The sequence below is a fragment of the Panicum virgatum genome, chromosome 4N (assembly GCF_016808335.1).
Source record: "Panicum virgatum strain AP13 chromosome 4N, P.virgatum_v5, whole genome shotgun sequence".
NCBI lineage: Eukaryota > Viridiplantae > Streptophyta > Magnoliopsida > Poales > Poaceae > Panicum > Panicum virgatum.
This window is the reverse complement of record NC_053148.1, coordinates 25,443,655-25,453,963: the sequence shown is the minus strand read 5'-3', so window position 1 is coordinate 25,453,963 and position 10,309 is coordinate 25,443,655. Positions and strand designations below refer to the sequence as shown.

General features: G+C 50.0%; 1 non-coding gene across 1 annotated transcript; it reads right to left on the bottom strand.

Annotated features, from left to right (window-relative positions):
- Window positions 1–9,301: 9,301 nt before the first annotated feature.
- Window positions 9,302–9,408, bottom strand: LOC120671686. The gene has a single exon (XR_005673784.1). It is a non-coding gene; the product is annotated as a small nucleolar RNA R71 (small nucleolar RNA).
- Window positions 9,409–10,309: the final 901 nt, after the last annotated feature.

The window sequence follows — 10,309 nt, the reverse complement described above, 5'->3', positions numbered from 1 at the left end:
GATTGCATAGCTTAGTAGTTTAAATTTGTTTAAAGAAAAATCACTCTGATGTTAAGTTAACTAATTAATAAAATGTGTTAGATCGTTGGGGGTGAAACAGTCCACTCTATCCTGTCTACTTTATCATGGCTGAGTCTTTTTCCGCAAAGAGTTATCATATCCATCTGAATTTATTCCTGCAATATCCTTACTCGTGAAATCTTTTGTCCAAAATCAGATGGTGAACACCAGGCGTGGTTCTGACCAACAGGGGCAGAACAACCAGGGTCAGAACACCCAGGGGACCGGGATCCCGATGCCTCCGCCTTTGACTCCGGAGCAGTACTTCACGCTCCAGATGCAGATGATGGCCACCCTGAACAACACTGTTCAGGCTCTTCAGCAGGCTCACACTCAGCCTCCGCCTCCTCCACCGCCGCAGCCTCGCGACAGGCATGCTGAGTTCCTGAGGGGTCATCCGCCGACGTTTTCTCACACGTCCGACCCTCTTCAGGCTGACGACTGGCTCCGTGCAGTGGAGCGCCAGCTGGACATCGCCCAGTGCGATGATCGTGAGCGCGTCTTGTACGCAGCAGGACAGCTACGAGGGGCAGCTTTGGACTGGTGGGAGTCCCACCCAGTTCATGACCGCGAGTCTCTCACTTGGCTCCAGTTCCGGGAGCGGTTCCGCAGCCACAATGTCCCCGCGGGCGTTATGAAGATGAAGCAGAAGGAGTTCCTGGCACTGAAGCAGGTAATCTTAAATATAATCATTCAGCGGTTTCATTTGAGCTAATGCCCCTTGTTCTATCCTTATGAATCTTGAGTTAATCTTCCGATATCTATCTGTCTTTGTCACTTCAGGGGACTATGTCGGTCATGGAGTATCGTGATCGCTTCCTGCAGCTCGCTCGCTACGCCCCTGCCGATGTTGCGGATGACCGCAAGAAGCAGGAGCACTTCATGGAGGGCCTAGAGGACCACCTCCAGTACGCGCTGCTCAACCTCCGCTTCGACGACTTCAACCATCTGGTTGACAGCGCGCTCAACACTGAGCGCAAGCACTTAGAGATGGAGGACAAGAAGAGGAAGATTGTCCCCGTTGCTTCCGGCAGCAACACTCGTCCTCGCCTCCAGCCGCCCCAGCAGTACCAGCAGCAGTACTGGCCTCCTCAGCAGTACCAGCAGAGGCCACCGCAGCAGTACCCGCCTCGACAGCAGCAGCTGGCGGGGCAGGGCCAGAGGTTGCCGGCACCTCCGGCTCGTGCTCCACCAGCTCCGCCAGCACCTCAGGCTCCACGTCCGGCAGCTCCTACCGGACAGCAGGCTCAGGGACCCCTTCGCACCTGCTTTCACTGCGGCCAGCCAGGGCACTACGCCAACGCTTGCCCCCGGAAGGCGCAGGCGGGACAGCAGGGGCGCCCAGCTCAGCCCATGGTGCCACTTCAGGGCAGAGTGAACCACGTGACAGCCGAGTCAGCGGCCGAGGCTCCCAACGTGGTTATTGGTACGTTCATGGTTAATTCATATCCAGCTACAGTGCTTTTCGATACTGGTGCTACGCATTCCTTCATTACTCAGTCTTTTGTCGAGCATCATGGTATTCATACTAGCACATTAAAGAGGTGCCTGTTAGTATCTTCACCGGGAGGACAGTTGAGGTCTCACACTTACTACCCGAGAGTCAGTGTTTCCTTGAGGGGAGTAGAGTTCTGTACTGATCTGATGGTGCTAGACACCAAGGGCATTGATGTCATTCTGGGAATGGAGACTCTGGCCAAGTGGGGAGTCCGGATGGATTGTGCTCAGAGGACAGTCTTGCTATCAGCTTCCAGTGGCCAAGAGGTTGTTATCAATGCAGTGGAGCCTTCTGGATTTCTTCATCAGATGAAGGCTAGACCCACGGACGGTATTCGCGTGGTGTCTGAATTCCCAGATGTCTTTTCGGATGATCTGCCAGGTATGCCGCCCGAACGCGCCATTGAGTTTTGTATTGATCTCTTGCCTGGCACAGCTCCTATTGCAAAGCGGCCCTACCGTATGGCACCTATAGAGCATGAAGAAGTTAAGAAGACTATTGATGAGTTGCTAGCCAAGGGCTATATCCGTCGCAGCTTCTCTCCTTGGGCTTTTCCATTATTGCTGGTAGATAAGAAGGATGGCTCGAAGAGAATGTGTGTCGATTATTGGGAGCTGAATGCAGTCACTATCAAGAACAAGCATCCACTGCCCCGTATTGAGGATCTCTTCGATCTGCTTCGAGGTGCTCGTATATTGTCGAAGATTGATCTTCGTTCGGGTTATTTTCAGCTGAGGATCCGTCCTGGGGATATTCCGAAGACGGCATTCACCTGCAAGTACGGGCTGTATGAGTACATGGTCATGTCCTTAGGCTTGACTAATGCCCCGGCTTTCTTCATGCATCTGATGAACATGGTTTTCATGGATTATCTGGATGTCTTCGTGGTGATCTTCATTGATGATATTCTGATCTTCTCCAAGACAGAGGAAGAGCATGAAGAGCATCTGAGGCTCGTGTTGCAGAGATTGAGAGAGCATCAGTTGTATGACAAGTTCAGCAAGTGCAAGTTCTGGATTGACGAGGTTCCATTCCTCGGTCATGTTATCTCTTAGGGAGGCATTGCTGTTGATCCGAGCAAGGTGAAGGATGTGCTAGAGTGGGAGACACCGCAGACAGTGAAGGAAGTCCGATCATTCTTGGGCTTAGCCGGATATTATCGGAGGTTCATTGAGAATTTCTCCAAGATCACGAAGCCTTTGACTTCTTTACTGGAGAAGAATGTGGCTTTCGTGTGGACTGATGAGCGTCAGAGGGCCTTTGATGAGCTGAAGAAAAGGTTGACTACGGCGCCAGTCCTGACTCTGCCAGACCAGACGAAGAGGTTCACGGTATATTGTGATGCTTCGAAAGATGGTCTTGGGTCTGTTCTGATGCAGGAGGGCAGAGTGATTGCTTATGCTTCATGGCAGTTACGTCGGCATGAGCTGAATTATCCCACTCATGATCTTGAGTTAGCCGCAGTTGGGCATGCTCTGAAGATTTGGAGGCATTACTTGTATGGGCAGCGGTGTGATATCTACACTGATCACAAGAGCCTCAAGTACATTTTCACGCAGAATGAGCTGAACATGCGGCAGAGAAGATGGCTAGAGTTGGTCAAGGATTATGACCTAGAGATTCACTATCATCCGGGCAAGGCCAATGTTGTAGCAGATGCTCTGAGCAGAAGAAGTTATGTCAACATGGCCGTGGCTTTCCAGATGCCTCCAGAGTTATGCGAGGAGTTCGAGCAGTTGAGTCTGGGCTTCTTGCATCATACTTCGAGTGCAGCGTTTGAGGCAGTACCGACTCTAGAGGCAGAGATCAGGCAGCATCAGAAAGATGATGAGAAGTTGCAGGAGATCCGTGAGTTGCTCAAGAAGGGCAAGGCTCCTCATTTCAGAGAGGATGATCAGGGTACTTTGTGGTACAAGAACCGGATCTGTGTGCCAGATGTGAAGGATCTCCGGAAGTTGATTCTGAGTGAGGCCCATGATACAGCTTATTCTATTCATCCGGGTAGCACGAAGATGTATTATGATCTGAAGGAATGTTTCTGGTGGTATGGGATGAAGCGTTCAGTGGCAGAGTACATGGCCATCTGTGACACCTGTCAGCGTGTCAAGGCTGAGCATCAGAGGCCAGCAGGTCTGTTACAGCCTTTGAAGATTCCAGAGTGGAAATGGGAGGAGATCACCATGGATTTCATTGTTGGATTGCCTCGTACTCAGAAAGGGTACAACTCCATTTGGGTAGTAGTGGATCGTCTGACGAAGGTTGCTCACTTCATTCTAGTGAACACTACATACTCTGGTGCTAGACTGGCAGAGTTGTACATCTCTCGGATTGTCTGCTTGCATGGTGTGCCCAAGAAGATCATATCTGACAGAGGGTCTCAGTTTACTTCTCGGTTCTAGGAGCAGCTCCATGATTCATTGGATACGAAGCTGCGTTTCAGTACAGCTTATCACCCTCAGACAGATGGGCAGACAGAGAGAACCAACCAAGTGTTGGAGGATATGCTGAGAGCTTGTGCTATTCAGTATGGTACTAGATGGGATAAGTGCCTGTCTTATGCTGAGTTCTCATATAACAACAGCTACCAGGCCAGTCTGAAGAAGTCCCCCTTTGAGGCATTGTATGGCAGAAAGTGCAGGACTCCTCTCTATTGGGATCAGATTGGTGAGAAGCAGCTCTTTGGCCCTGAGACCATAGATGATGCAGACCAGATGGTTCAGGCCGTGCGAGAAAATCTGAGGATTGCATAGAGCAGACAGAAGAGCTATGCAGATGGCAAATGGAGAGACCTGACTTTCAGTGTCGGTGATTATGTGTATCTGAAGGTGTCTCCGATGAGAGGAATCCGCAGATTCAATGTCAAGGGGAAGTTAGCACCTTGGTATGTGGGGCCATTCAAGGTGCTAGAGCGGAAAGGCGAAGTTGCTTATCACCTGGAGTTACCTCCCAGTCTTTCTGGAGTTCATGATGTCTTCCATATATCTCAGCTGAAGAGGTGTTTGCGAGTGCCCGAGGAACAGGCACCCCTGGATGGAGTAGATGTGCAGGAAGATCTGACTTATACTGAGCATTCGGTGAAGATTCTGGAGACATCAGAGAGGGTTACTCGGAACAAGCGCATCAAGATGTGCAGAGTTCAGTGGAGTCACCACAGTGAAGCTGAGGCTACTTGGGAGCGAGAAGATGAGTTGAAAAAGACATATCCAGATCTCTTTGCTAGCCAGCCCAGCTAAATCTCGGGGACGAGATTCCTTTAAGGGGGTAGGGTATGTAACACCCTAATTTAAATTTCAGCATTTAATAATAAATTTAATTGACTTTATTTAATTTTCTAAGGATTTTCTGTGTTAGTCTGGCATTTAACCCAAATTTTTGTTCCTCAAGTAATTAAAATTTATCATAGGTTTAAATTTTGTTGTTGCATTCATGGTGGTGCATGGTTTTGTTTTGTTTGTTTGTAGAGGAGTTTGAATTCAAATTCAATTGAATTCAAATTCATTTGAGTTCAAATTGTTTTGAGTTGAGAGGAAAGGAAAAAGAAATGGAAAAGGAAAGGAACCCAAAATCCAAACCCAACTCAAACTAACCCAGCCCAAAACTCAGCAACCGGGCCTAGCCCGCTCTCCCCTCCCACCGGCCCTTTTCCCTCCCTGGCCCAGTGCGCCAGCCCGGCCGGCCCATCCCTCCTCTTTTCCCTTCCCCCGCACGGCCCAGGCTTCCTTTCCCTCCCGTGCATGGCCCAAGTCCCCACTCGCCCCGTGCTCAAGCCCAGCTCAGCCCGCGGCTCCCTCCCACTGACCAGCCTGGCCCGCAAGCCAGCCGCTCATCCCGCAAACGCGTCGCCCGCGCTCCCACTGACCGGGCGGACCCACCTATCATCGCCCTCCTCCCCCTTTCCTTCTCCAGCGCGCCAACGGAACCCGTTTCCCCCGCCGGAGATCTCGCCCGCGTCCCCCACGGCACGCCTCCCCAAGATCCCCGCAGGCCCTTAAATTGGCTCCCCACGGACCCCCCTGCACCCCATCCACCCTCGCGCCGCCCCTCAAACCCTAGCCGCCGCCTTCACTCGCTCCGCGGGAGCAGAGCTCCCTGTCCCGCCGCGCCTGCGCTGCTCCGCCGAACCGCCGTCGGCCCAGGCCCCCGTAGCGGTTCCGTCCCGACGCCAAGAACTTTCCAGAAGTCTCCAACCGCAACCCCGACCCGAGCAGCGGCCGGATTTCACCCACGACCTCGCCGCCGGTAAACCCTCCGCCACCCCGATTCCACGCCGTCGGTGGCTCTCCGGTTCGACTGACCCTCGGTTCTCGTTCGCAGCACGACCCCGTGCCTTATTGAGGAGATCCAAGGCTGGAGCAAGCTCTGCAGCTCCTTCTCCTCGAGCTCCGGTCAAGCGCCGCCTCTGCGCCGCCGCCAAACCCGCGACCGACCCGTCTACGCTACTAATCCGTCTGCCCCGCGCCCTCGGTGAGCCACGCCCCGGTCTGTTCTACCTTTTGGCGCTAGTTTTTGTGGATCCGAAGCCCCAGCACCCCCAGAACCCCGTTCGCCGGCGATGCTCCGCCGTGTACATCCGCCACCGCCGCAACAAACGCCGTCCTGAACCCCAATCCGCTACTCTGAGCGCATGAGTGTGTTACGCATGCCGCGGACAACATCCACGACCAAATCCCAGGCCGAGCTGAGCCCGGGAACCCCAGAATCGCCACCCACCGGCGATCCCCCACCGCGGGATTCGTCGCCGGCGGTGTCCCGCCGCCGCCCGCGCGCCCAAACCCCCTGCGCCGTCCGATCCGGAGTCTACGGCTACGATTAGATCTAGGATCCTTTAGATCTGAGCCGCCAGATCCTAATCCTGCGGCCGAGATCCAAACGTACCGGTTTGGCCCGCTCTTTTTGCATAAGAGACTCCCACCTTCCTTGAAAATCAACCCGCGGTCCACCTGAGTTCAAAAATAATTAGATTTAAGTCCTGGTTTTAACGCGTAGCCCCCTGAGTTTCTTTAAAATAGGACCCGCAGTCCAGGCTTGAAGTTTTTGCGAGTTAGACCCTGAAGCTTTAGTTTATTTACGTCCAAGCCCTCGGTTTTAGCAGAAAAGTCCCTGGAACCCTGTTTTTATTACAAATAAGCCCCTAGAACTTGTTTTTGTCCTAGATTATGCGTTTTAGCTCCGTTTTAGGCGTTCTTTATATCCACGCGATCGTTGTAACGCGTAGAATAGTTTTAGAACAGTTTTTCTTGCTGTTTTTATGTATTGATGTACTGTTCCTTAGTTTTTGTTAGTGTTTGCTTGTATGCTTATTATTGTGCATTGTTTTGGCTATGTGTTCGTGAGTAGACGTTGATCCATCGGAGGAGCCCCAGTACCAGTACCCGGAGCAGCCGTCTTCGGAGCAGTTTGAGCAGCAGCGTGAGCAGTACGAGGAAGGCAAGTGTAACATGAACAACCTATCATTTTAAATACAATTTCATACTGTATTTAATACTGTATGCCTATAAGGACATTCCTAGCCACTTTATATCCTTTATATATACCTTTGGGTTGCATTTTGGTTAGTTGTGCTAGGTTGCTGCGCTATAACACACTCAAGTCCTTTTTAATTAATTTGATTAATGGTTTACTTGAACTTAATTCTGAGAGTGGCCCTCTGTGTGGATGAGTGGCTCATGTCTCGTTAAAAGATGTTTTTGTAGAAACATGGTTTAGGGGGCCAGCACGGTGCTTAGTGCTTGGTTGGCCACTCTCCATAAGGACCGGTTCATAGAGCGACAACCTGGGACAACAGCGCTACCACAAGGCTAGAATGGGATAGACTTGGCTTACTAATTAGGTCTTTTTAGTTTGGAGTAACTTACCTGCGGGGCAAGAGTAGTAAGCTTCAATGGTCCCTGCTCCTCCGGCTGGTCTGTGCTTGGTTTGCGTACCTGTGCTTGTACCCACGTGAGGTGGGCCCATCGTCGCTGACCTAACTCTCGCGGTTACGCCTTACCAACGAGATTCTTTGTACTTCGCTTCCGCTGTATCAGACATTTTGTCATTATTGTAATAAATAACATTTGTATTCGCTTTATTATATCTTTTTACGTGATATGTGCTATGATATACTGTTCATTCTGTTGTATATACGTGTGACTTGATCCTGGCACGTATATGATTGCTCGGTTTATGTCCTTTTATAAACCGGGTGTTACAAGAAGTCAGTAACTCGACAGTTTAGACGAGGTGCCTCGGCTTGGTTAGTTACCTCGGGTTGTGTTCCACCCCATGGTACTGCAGTGGTAGGAAGTAGGTGGTGAAAGCCTTGTCGGTCCTTTGTAGTCCACTATGCTCGGGTGTTTTCATAGCAGTAGTGGCCGACGGACGTTGGACTCCCTTCTCACCCCTGTATGAGTCCTTCTTTTAGGCCGCCGAAGCAGATCAAGATAGTTTAGTTGCAAGTCTTCTGGCAAGTCTTCTGGGTAATGAGTTGGCTAACCGACGTTAGCTCCTCTAGCCACTTACCTGGTTCAACTAGTTCTAAGTCTTGTCGTGTTTTATCGTTCCCCGTGGATTCGATGCCCTGGAATACTCCAAGGTGAAAGTTACATCGGTCTCTGTGCGCTTGCGGAGTAATTCATTTAGGCTAAGGAGTGCCAACAATAGGATAGTTTAGTTCGTTCTTTTGTTCTTTCGTTCTTTCTTTCTTTTCTTCCTTGGGTGTTGGATGTGTGATCATGTCACATTACCCTGATTTATCTTCTTTCTCATGGCTTAACCCTTCTAGAGTTTTGCCTATTACTTGAGGAACAATGTCATGATTAATGCTAAGTATAGTACCTTTGCCACTGCTATCCTTTGGGAAAATATAAATAATGATACCCTTACTCTCCGGGTGAAATGCTACAACGGTATACCTGTGCACTTGCGGATCCCATTTGTAATCATATAGACTATACCACGAGAGTGGCAATCCTTGGTGCAGTTGCTAGGGATGGGCTTAACACCCCCATTTCTAGTGATTATGCTATGGAAAGTCAACACGCATTTCTGGCGCCAGGGAACTAACCCCTCCTGGTGGCGACGTTAAGAAATGCCAACAAGCATTTCTGGCGTCGTTGCCGGGGATGGCACGTGAACAAAGTTATTGTGCTGATATTAATCTAGGCTTCATACTCAAGATATAGTCATTACTCTTTCAGGGTAATGTCACTTTATGTCTTCTTTTATTTTTTTTGTTTTGAAAGAAGACAGGGGTAGTGTATGACCGGTTTCTCCCTGCCGGAAAACTACACAGAAAATCAAGAGAAGCTTGTGAGAAGGTAACAACCTCGCGTCGTTCCTCCTCCCGCTACTCTTCCGGTATAGAAAACCAGTTCGGAAGCACCAATTATTCGTGAGGCTATGGCTGAGAAGACTCTTCGAGAGTTCTCCGTCCCCTCCACCACCAATGTGGCTACTGGACCCAATGTCAATGTTGAAGACGTGAACTTTGAACTAACTTCCAGCCTCATCAACATGGTGCAGGCTAGCCCGTTCTGTGGCATGCCGAATGAGGATGCTAACGCACATTTGCAGAATTTTCTGGAGCTCTGTGACATTGTGGTGATATGGGGTGTCGCTGTCGATGTTGTCAAACTGAGGTTGTTTCCCTTCTCCCTGCTAGGAAAGGCGAAACAGTGGTTCTACAAGGAAAAAGATATTGACACCTGGGACAAATGCTCCAAGGCGTTCCTGGCAAAGTTCTTCTTGCTGGGCAAGATGAATGCCCTGCGCGGGAAGGTATCAAGTTTCCAGCAGACAGGGATGGAATCCATCCCGAAAGCTTGGGAAAGGCTACAAGAATACATCATAGCTTGTCCTCATCACGGGATGGACGAATGGCTCGTCCTCCAAAGATTCTACAATGGGCTAACAACGATATCAAGAGCCCATATCGATGCTGCTGATGGAGGAGCTTTTCTCGACACGACCATAACCAAAGCCAAGGCATTGGTTGAGAAAATGGTCTCCAATCAGGGGTGGAGCGAAGAACGACTCCAACCCCAGATGAAGGGCACACATACCATCAAGGAGACGGATATGATCATTGCCAAGCTGGACCTCCTACTGAAGCATCTCAACGAAACGGCCGAATTCAAGAAACATAGAGAAAATTGTGCCCAAGACATGAGGCTGCACTTCACGTGCGAAGTCTGTGGCAATAATGGACACTCAGGGAATGACTGCCCCGAGACCCGTAAAGACTGTGCATACCTCAACAACAAAAGCGGGTATCATCCACAACAAGGAGGCCAGGGGTGGAACCAGCCGCGTCCACCATTCCAGGGAGGTAATAACTATAACTCCTCTTTCAATTTGAATTTCAATTCAAACCAACCTCCCTTAAGAGAACTAGTTCTAGGCCAAGATAAAATTAATGAAAATATAAATAAAAAGTTCTTGGCCAATGGTAAAACCCTGGAAAGTTTGAATGTTAAAATTGAAACTTTATCATCAACTCTTAAAAATCAGTTAAGTTTTAATAAAATAATAGAAACTCAACTTGCGCAAATTGCTACATCTTTACCAGCTATTGAAAGCGGGAAGACTACGGGGCAACCCGAGACTCCCGTTGAAAATGTTAGCATGGTGTCCACTAGATGGTATAACCCGTCCCGGCGGTCATCACGCATTAACCATGGAGGTAGGCACAATCCCCCAAAGAACAGCTCTTGGGATGGCCTGGTGGCAGTAGTGCAAGAGGATCCAAGGGTCCCCATGATCAGCTGCTCG